Consider the following 10542-nt stretch of genomic DNA (forward strand, 5'->3'; position numbering starts at 1 on the left):
AAAAAAAAAAAAAACTATCGAAATTTTGGTGACAATTAATATTAAAGTATATTTACTTTTATATTGATTTGGAGGTTGCATATGTTGAGAATGATTCCCATGTTGATGGGAGGAGAGAACTTGCATGGGCTTATAAGTAAGTTGGGGTACTTTCCATATTGCCAATTGGTTTTATAGTGAAACCTTAACTTTCTTCATGGTCCCAAAGTAGGTTGTTCCACGTGTGAAACCCAAAGACCATACGTGCTCTACATCATCTCGTTTGTGTTGTCTACGTGTGGCCTTTTATGTTGTTCACTTGTTAGGCTTGAAAATTTGCCACACGTGAGTGAGTTGAGAATGAATTCTACATTAATGGGAGGAGGGACCTTACATGAGTTTATAAGTAAGTTGAACCACTTTTCATAATCCCAATTAGTTTTTTATGGAACCTCAACTTTCTTTAACATACAATTTAATTATTTTTACTATTGATTAAGGACTTTATAATTTAGGGTTTTAAATATTTGACCATTATTGGACTGATGAGGTTAATGACAGTGATGATGGTAAGTTGATGACTAGCTATTATATACTTCAGCTCAATGGACTCGAGACCTCTACGAGTTGTTGTATCTTCGGATAAGGACAGTATTCAACCATGAACAAAAGACGAATCTTCTCTTAGGATGTGTTTTTGGATACCTCAAACGGATAGAAAAACATACTGTGTGTGTCAATGAATTATACATATTGGACATGATATATACCTATACGAAGACCAAGAGTTACTAGCTAGTAAGAAATAATCATTCCAACTATAAATACACAGCTATACTCTAAAGGCGTGTAAACAAAGAAGTCTGTTCGCTCCATTTTTTTGGGGTCAACCTCTTCAAATGATATAAAAAAGAAGTCTAGTTAAAAAAATAGAGGGAAATTTGGCATGACTTGTAACTTAAGGCATTGATTTTACCATCTCAACATTCGAAAGATTGACTCGATTTATCATATTATTGCTGATTTATAGGGTGCAATAATATTAATCTCACGTATCACTTGTTTCATGCTAATTCTAATGTGGGAGATTAAAGGGACTTGCGTACTTTGTTACTTTAACATCTTAAATGGTGTTTATATCATGCTTACGGATCCCAGCTTCGATATTTCATCGCCAGATGACTCCAAACTCTTCTATCCAATAATCATATTGTTCATAATAAGATCACACATTTGTCATATGACAAAATAATATTCCCTATAATTAATATATATAAGAGTTTTCACCTTTAATATTACCGAAACATTTTGTGATAAAAAGTTGAGACAAAAACGATGATGTTGTTGGTGGTAGACCATGCTGGGCCTAGAAAATTTATCATATACATGTGTTCAATTGGCAATCGGCTTTAACATGTTCATCTTCATCCAACATTCTATTCATATGCAAGTATACAAGCCTTTCACTTCCAAATCATCATTCGAGAATGTTTTTTTGTAATGGATAATGTAGGTTCAAAAAAGTACTTGTGGCATGCAAAGGTTGATGAAACCGTAGATTGTTCGTCTTTTACCAGTTTTATTCGAAATCAGTCCATAATTTTTTTTCTCCACATTTCCATTGTTAACTAGCTCTCGCTAACTAATAATTATAAGATGATGTGCACTTTCAGATCTGCTCTAACAAAAGAAGAGGAATTCATTAGACTAGTAATTAATAGTTATAATCACGTAGATTAACTGAAATATAAGATTTTTCTTTTTGGTTTAGTAGAAATTAATTATCTAATTAATTTATTCCATGCATGTGATTTCATGGTTAACGCAGTTATGCTGGCATGATATGGGGAATGAGATCCATTCCAAATCTCTCTGTCTGAAGCTCGCGGATCAGTTATACTACCATACCTGTTTATTTGGATCCGGATAAATAACGAACAAGAGTCAAAGAAAAAGTAGTGATTCAAATCAAGATTTATCCAGTACCCCAGTAAAAATTAATTATCTAATTAATTTATTCCCTGCGTGTATGATTTCTTTGATAGTTATGTCATGGGCAATGCAGTTATGATGGCATGATACAAGGAATGAGATCCATTCCGGAACTCGCGGACCGAGAGATCTAGATAGTTTAAAAGAGAGAGAAAGAGATCCATGCCATTCAAATTTTGGATTTTTTTGTAAAGTGGATGAATGAGATAGGTTAATGGATGTCATAAGATTGAAATTGAGTGGTTGAATCTCTCGTTCCGTAGGCTTCGGACATATAGATTTGAAGTGGATCTCAAACCATGATATAGAAACTATTTAAGGTTAACCAATTCTTTTAGGCTGAAGGGGGGTTGTGTGGGGTGAGGTGTTTGCTTGTGTTGTGAGAGAGAAGGAGAACTTATGATGCGATTTTGATGTTAGCCCCTCGCCAACAATAAACAAGGAATTCTTTGGAAAAGGATCCTCATATATACCTAAAACATACCCCGTGTAATCCAAAACTTCAGGTTACACAAAATCTTTGTTCACTGTTTTCTTTTTGGGTTTATCTTTTGTGTCAATATATATTGAGAACACTATAACCCCACCCAGAACTGTTTAAATCTCCCTTATATTCCACCTTTGAAGTTTCATAAGATGTGTTCCTGTCGGCCAACATTTGGTGGGAGAAAATGCAACTTCCACCACCTAAGCTCAAAGTGAAAGGAAATAAGAGAAACTACTTATTATATTCCTCCACCCATGTCAAAGTTTGGAACATATGTAACTTTAAAGAAAATGGCTTTTGATACTTGATGATGACCTTGTCGGCCATGATTCCACCAAGAAATCCATTTTTTTTATTTGAAAAACCTTGTGGAGTGTTTATATATATAGAGAAGAATTCTTAATTGTGCCTTGACTATTATTGCTTTTTGTGATTGATTTCAGTAATCAAAAGTAAAATACAAGTAAGAAGCAGGGGAACTGGTAAGAGCTAGACCATTAACTAACTATTTGCGTGTGCATGAATTAACATTACAGTACGTAACACACAAGTGTATATATATGAGAAGGATCCATGACACATGTTTCAAGCACAAGTTTGAACACAAATTTTAAACCATTACTTGACTCGGAAATCAACGTGTGGGGCGGGTCTTCTTGGCATTTCTCTAGTTTTGCATTGACAACAAAATTCTAGAACTCCTTTAATTAAAATTTAGTCTCTCTTCAATCTCATTAATTGTTTTCATTAACTCTATCACTTTCCTATTTAACTCTTTCTCTTATTTTTCAGTTTTTCATTTTGTTTTCAATTTCCTTCTCCATCTTGTGTCATTGTAGACATGCAAATTTCTGTAAAATAAATACTCACCAACACATTAAAATCTCTTATTTTTCAAATTTTCATTTTGTTTTCAATTTTCTTCTCCATCTTGTGTCATTGTGAACAAGCAAATTTATGTGAAATAAATACTCACTAATACATTAAAATTTCGACATGTAAGGAATTATCTTTATTAATTCTTTAATTAATTTTCATTTAAATCAATCAAATTAACTCATTTAAATTAAAACAAATGAAATGAAAGCCAAATTGGGGGAGATTGGCAAGTCAAGATGGCTAAATTCAGGATGAAATGTGATTGATTTATTTGATGAAGTCAAATCACAAATCAAGTCCAAATCAAGTATTGGTTCTTTCGTTAATTAGTTAAGTCCAAAATCAAGACCAGATCAAGCTTCATTCAATCGGAGAGCCTATAAATATGAGGCCCCAAGACATAGAAAAGTCTTCCCTAAAAAACACAGTCTGACACTAAGATGCTCAAACTCTCAAACATTCTACGCACTCAAAAGCCTCAAGAAGCTCTCTGGATTCTTTGCCATACTCGTGAAAAACCATCAAGCACCACTACACATGTCATTCCTCTATCGCCACAAGTCAAACCTTTGTGGCGTTCATTGGTTCGAGAGTAAGTTATTGCAACCCTTAGATCAACCATCCTACACACACTTCACAACCCCAGAGATCAAACCAGAGGATCAAATTTTGTATCAGAGATTGTAATCCAAAATTTTGCATTAATAAAAATATTACTCTGTACACGTATTTTTGTTTCATTTATCACAAGGAAATTCGTGTTTACATTCATATCTCTTGAAATTTGCTGTAAAAAACAGAATCATGTCCCATATATAATGTTGTGCAACTTAGCTAGGTTGGTGTTTCTAGGAATGTTCCATTTGACTGAAGAAAAAAATGAGTGTTTTTTTTTTTTTTGCAGCCTAGCTATAAGCCACATGCCTCGTAAATTCAAATAATGTGATCCAACGCAGTTTTTTAAGGTCCATGCCAAAGGTCATACTAAAAATCATAGGATTACTTTTATTCATATACATTAGTATCTAATATTTTTAGCAGTGTTGCAATTATTTTCGAACGCGCGGTTGATGAGATAGTGATTTTGGAACGTCTACAGACCATAGTCGACCTGTGCTTGATCACTTGTCAGAAAATGATGAGAAAAGTACTGACATATGGTACGGTTATTTTGCATGCTTACCCATGGGGCATGCCGATTCTCCAAAAGTCGATCTGTTGTGTGCAGCTAGTTGCATCCAACTCGTATGCTTTGAGCAATTTCATGATGGACAAAGAGGATAGTTTTTGTACGTTTGTGCTATACACTCTGCGCCACCACACTCTCACTACTGGAAAAAGGGGGTGGAGCTAGCTAACTTTGCTTTTGGTAGCCTTTTCTTTCTTTCTTTACGTTTTTGTTTTTTTTGGGTATTTAATTATTATGGTTATTATTCGTTACAAAAAATTATTATGGTTATTATTGTGGAGGTTGATAACATGAATGAATTCAAGTGGAATATGATTACGAACGATTAGGAAAGATTGCCAGTGGAGTACAGAGAATAATGAGTCTACATGTTATCTTATAATATTGGTACATATTTTCCTAATTTCTTTTCCTTTTTTTTCCCCAATTACATATTTTCCTAATTTTTTTTAACCAATGATCAAAGAAGCATTGGCATTATGATTTCATTCTAATAATTGTTTTTAGTTCAATGACAAATTTTTTTAGTGTATTGGGACACAACTCAGTACAACAAGTGTAATAATATAATTGGTTGAAAAATCTCTCTAGTTTGATAATTAAGTAATAGCTAGGATAATCTCTACATATATTATACTATTAACAATTTGTAATACACACACACACACACACTTATACATACCGAGGTGATTGTAAAGATGGATGAAAGGTGGGTAGGTATGTAGGGGGCGTTTGTTTGCCCTCACTAAGTGGGACTAGACTGGACTGGACTAAAAGTTAGTGCAATATTGTGTTTGTTGATCACAAGGACTAATTTTAGTGGGATTAGGTGGGACTCGTCCCGACTAGAGAGCTTGCTAGAGGGTCTTAGCTACCCCCCAAAATGAAGCGGACTGCTAAGACCTTCGCTCTTCGCGTCGTCTGCTTCATCTGCTCGCATCGTGTCCTCTTCCTGCTCCACGACCTTGCCGTCAAATCCTCACAATCCTTCCCCGCACGGATCTTCCTCTCTCTCCCTTGCTCTATCTTTGCACTAACAGCCCCACCCACCACCTAAATTCTAAAATTCGATTACCACCCACCGATGGGTCTGCTCGATTCGAGGCTGAAATTGTTGTCGGCTCCACCCACTCCTCTTCTGAAGGTTATCTCCCGCTTTCTCTGTCGAAGTCTCAACGATGGCTACCGCCATCGCATCATTGACTCGACTGTCTCAAAAGGAGGTTGACATTCAGATGATGTTGGCCGTCGAGGCCATCTAGGCACCAAAAATTGATAAAAAGACGCGTATTCAAGAGACGCAACAATTGTATGCATCAGATCTCCTCCCTAATTTTTCTCAGATTTAGTTATTTTTTGGTAAATATAATATGAAATTTCAGATTTTTGAAAATGTTTTGTTTGGTGTGATGGTGTTTAAAATGGTGGGTTCTTTCTAATTTAAGATGAAATGATCAATTGCATCGTTCGGTATACTGGGTTTGCATATAGATATATATATATATATATATATATATATATATATATATATATATTTGGCTGAGTTTGTATAAATGTGTATATTTTTCCTTGATCTGGTAAACAGCTTTAGCATTATTTGTTCTTGTTGGTACATTTTCTATCCTTATTTGCAAAATCCACATTGATTATTTTTGTGTGAATTTAATTTCTTTTGGGAAAAAATTTGATGGGTTGCTTTGTTGTGGATGGGTTTTCATAATCATGTTTTTTAGTCAGACACTGCATCAAACGTTTCACTAAGTTAGTCCAGCTTAATTCCTACAGTTAGTCAAGTTTGATGCAACAAACGCACCCGTAATGTATAGTAGTGTATGAATTTCCTTTCTAATAAAGAAATAATAAGTTGCTTTGTTATTTGAATCTACAGTACTTCAAACTGTACATACTAAGCAAAGATTTTGTTTTATTGGTAGGATTTTGTTTTGTAGTGCAAACAAAGGTAAAGGCAGTGTAGGGTTTACAAATGTTCAAACCATCCATTATGTAAAATTCACATATTCCAAACCTTACATCTCAATATATCTAAGAGTGTAACCACTACTAATTAATTTTGCATCTGTTATTCTAACTTTGGGAAAAGAAAAAAATTGCATCAGTTATAGCGTTATCCATACGATAAATTTCCAGTGTGGCTGAGTGGTACATCACATTTCATTATATAAGTGGAGAGATGTTTTATTTTTCAAGTGTCCCTTCACTTGTATAATGACATGTGGTGTATCATCTCATATTCTGGACACATTGAAAAATTTCTCTACATGTACAACCATACTTTAATTTGTTTACTTACATAACTCTAAATATATTTATGTTTATACCATACTTAGGGTCTCCGTATTTAGAACTCGTATAAATACTCGGGGGACTCAAATGTAATTGTGTAATAAAGGAAGGGGCAAATCTGTAATAAGTGAGAAGCCCTTATTCTATAAAAGGGACTCCTCACCCTTACAATTGGGGACAGCCTCACATCCCCTCTCATATTCAGAGAAGCTCATCCTTACATAAGGAAGCTCTCTTTCCCTCTCAATCCTCTCACAAACAAAGAAATACAATATCAGCGTGGACGTAGCCCAAACATTGGGGTGAACCACGATACATCTTATGTTCTTTACATTTCTTGCAGATTCACGGTCGGATTTACGTTGTTCCAAGACCCCTCCGGTTTTGTGCATCAACATTTGGCGCCGTATGTGGGAATCGATACGAAAAGTTGTGTCGGTTCTCTTTCATTTTTTGACCTCCACCGTGAATCTGCAAAATCACAAAAACCCAGAAACAGAAAAGATCCAGATCTCAAACACTCCTCGGCTCTCTCTATCTCATTGTCAGTAACGTTAAACTAGAAATAGAGCAGCTCAAACCACTTTGTCGTCCCCATGGCGGGAGCCATCCTCAACAACATCAACACCCGTCTGATGCCCGCATCGTCTCCATCATCCTCCGCCATAGCGAATCAAAACTCGTTTTCGTCAACCACTTCCTTGCCTCTTTGGTCCTGAAAGCCCTATCCCTCTTCCCACCACAGCTCCCTCGTCCACAACTCGTCTTCATCACCGATCATCCGGACGACGAGTCAATTTTAAGCATCGATCATTCAAATTTGACGGCACCAAAAATCATTAACTTCATTGAACTTCAATATAATATCAATTTCGTAAAACCCGAAAATGAGCATCCAAAATCTCGGCCCGCGGTTGGATCTCCTCGATGAACACGACGTCGTTTCTGGACAAACAGATAATGGATCTGTCGCAGGGATCGACACAGCAGTAGCACCAAAGCGACCACTTCATTGACCTGATCAAGATGAACACCAACGCTAACAACAGCCACCGTAAAGATGGCGGAGGAGAAGAAGAGCATCAGGTCGGCGGTGCCAGCCATGGAAATGGGATCTCCAAGAAGGAGTATCAGGAGATGTTTCCCAGCTACGATTTCCAGCCAATTCGCCCCGTCGTCGGTGCTTTTTCCCCGTCGTAGAGTTTAGATGTTGCGCCCAATCTCGGAGGAGGATGAGCGACTAGGGCTTGGAACTCTGGCGAGTCCAAGTCGAACACTGCATCTTCAATCAGAAGAGCAAAACTACCTCTAGTGGATCAACTTCCAAACCACCAACGTGGTCTACTCCCCAAACTCAACTCGCCCTTGTCTTTTGTATGTGTCCCAAACTTGGACCCAAAGCCGGGCCACCACGATCTCAGTCAGGTTCGACTTTCCCGACAAGCCCCATCGTTTCCCCGACGAAATTGAAGGCGGAAAAGTCCATTTCAGAACTCCGTTGAGTTTCAGAGAAATTAAGATAGATCGGTTTTTAGTTTTTTGCAAAAAACTGAATTGATTGAAACCAAGTTGTGAGTTGTTTATGTTGGTTCCCCAATTCAAGCTGAAGCTTTCTTTGAAGGCTTCCCCGTTTCAATTTAAGTTATTGAGCATGGCAGAAGAGATTAAGCCAGTAGAAAAACCGGGTATTTATCATGAAAAATCAGCTTCATAAGCATTACTCATGTCAATCAGCTCCAAAAGAAAGAAAAATAAAGAAAAATCAACTTCATGCAATTATTCCCTTGTCTGTCATCTGCCAAAAGAAAGAAAAGTAAAGAGAAAGCAAAAGGGAGGCACATGGGGACACTGCAAAAGCAAGGAATAAACAACCTACCAGAATGATGTAATTTATTTTTCCTATCTTTCGGAGACATATGTATAACTCCATCAGAGGGTAATAAAAATAAAAAATAAAAAATAAAAAAAACGGCAAAACCCAAAATAAATGTGCTGGAATGTTGTGTGAAGGGCGAAGGCCCATAAACCCAAAATAGTACTAACCAGGTGACCAAAAGTACGCCCAGTACTATAAAAAATTATTCGGCAGCCTGCCGCTATTATCACCAACCAGGTGATCAAAAGTACGCCCAGTACTCCAAAATTATTCTGCAGCCTACCGCTATTATCACCAACCAGGTGATCAAAAGTACACCCAGTACTTCAAATTATACATGAGCATTACTCATGTCAATCATACATAAACATTCTTGAGCATTACTCATATCAATCATACATAAACATTCATGAGCATTACTCATGCCAACATTCATGAGCATCACTCATGTCAACATCCATGAGCATCACTCATATCAATCAACATAAATATTCATGAACATTACTCATGTCAATCAGCTTCAAAAGCTTCATTTACAGAGCTCTAGCTTCAAAAGCTTCATTTACAAAAGCTCTAGCTTCAGAAGCTTCATTTACAGAGCTCCAACATCAAAAGCTTCATTTACAAAAGCTCTAGCTTCAAAAGCTTCATTTACAGATCTCCAGCTTCAAAGCTTCACTTGCAAAGCTTCACCTACAAAGCTTCAGTGCAGGGTATACAAATACCGCCTCCGAACAACCGCCATTTCAGCCCATACATGGATTGAATTTTAAGTCTCCAGCCAAAAGCCTCTATTGACCGCAGACTTGGGGGACTACATTATGTACCATATATTGGGCCTCAACTGGACCTCATGAAAAATACTTGGGGGACTTAGCCCATTATTTATGTATTGAGGAGCAAACCCTTATTCTATAAAATGGACTCCCTCGCTTTCATTGGAGAGCACCCATTATTCATGTACTGAGGAGCGATCCCTTATTTTATAAAAGGGACTCCCTCACCATCGTTAGAGAGTATCGCCGCCTGCTGAGCAATTGTCTCGCTGCGAGCATCACTCCTGACCCATCACTTATGTATTAAGGAGCAATCCCTTATTCTATAAAAGGGACTCCCCTCACCATCATTAGAGAGCATCGCCGCCTGCTGAGCAACCGCCTCGCTGTGAGCATCACTCATAACCCATCACTTATGTATTAAGGAGCGAGCCCTTATTTTATAAAAGAGACTCCATCACCATCATTAGAGAGCAACCGCCTCGCCGCGAGCACCAACTCTAGCCCATCATTTTTTGTATTGAGGAGCGAGCCCTTACTCTATAAAAAGGACTCCCTCACTTTCAACGCCATAAGCCGAGCCAACCAAGGCAACATAAGCCACAAGCAGAGCAGCCTCGCAACATATGCTACTTCTAGTTGAGCATCATTTCACTTTGAGCACCACCTCATATCAAGCATCAGTTCAAGACGACATCTAGTTACTTTGGCCCACACATGGACTGAATTTCAAGTCTCCAGCCAAAAGACTCTCTTGACTGAAGACTTGGGGGACTATTGTTTATACCATACTTAGGGCCTACGTATTTAGATCTCGTATGAATACTCGGGGGACTCAAATGTAATTATATAATAAAAGAAGGGGCAAATATGTAATAAGTGATGAGCCCTTATTCTATAAAAGGGACTTCTCACCCTCACAATTGGGGAGAGCCTCACATCCCCTCTCATATTCAGAGAAGCTCATCCTCACATAAGGAAGCTCTCTCTCCCTCTCAATCCTCTCACAAACAGAGAAATACAATATCAGTGTGGACGTAGCCCAAACATTGGGGGTTAA

This window comes from Malus domestica, chromosome 03 (assembly GCF_042453785.1).
Source record: "Malus domestica chromosome 03, GDT2T_hap1".
Taxonomy (NCBI): Eukaryota; Viridiplantae; Streptophyta; class Magnoliopsida; order Rosales; family Rosaceae; genus Malus; species Malus domestica.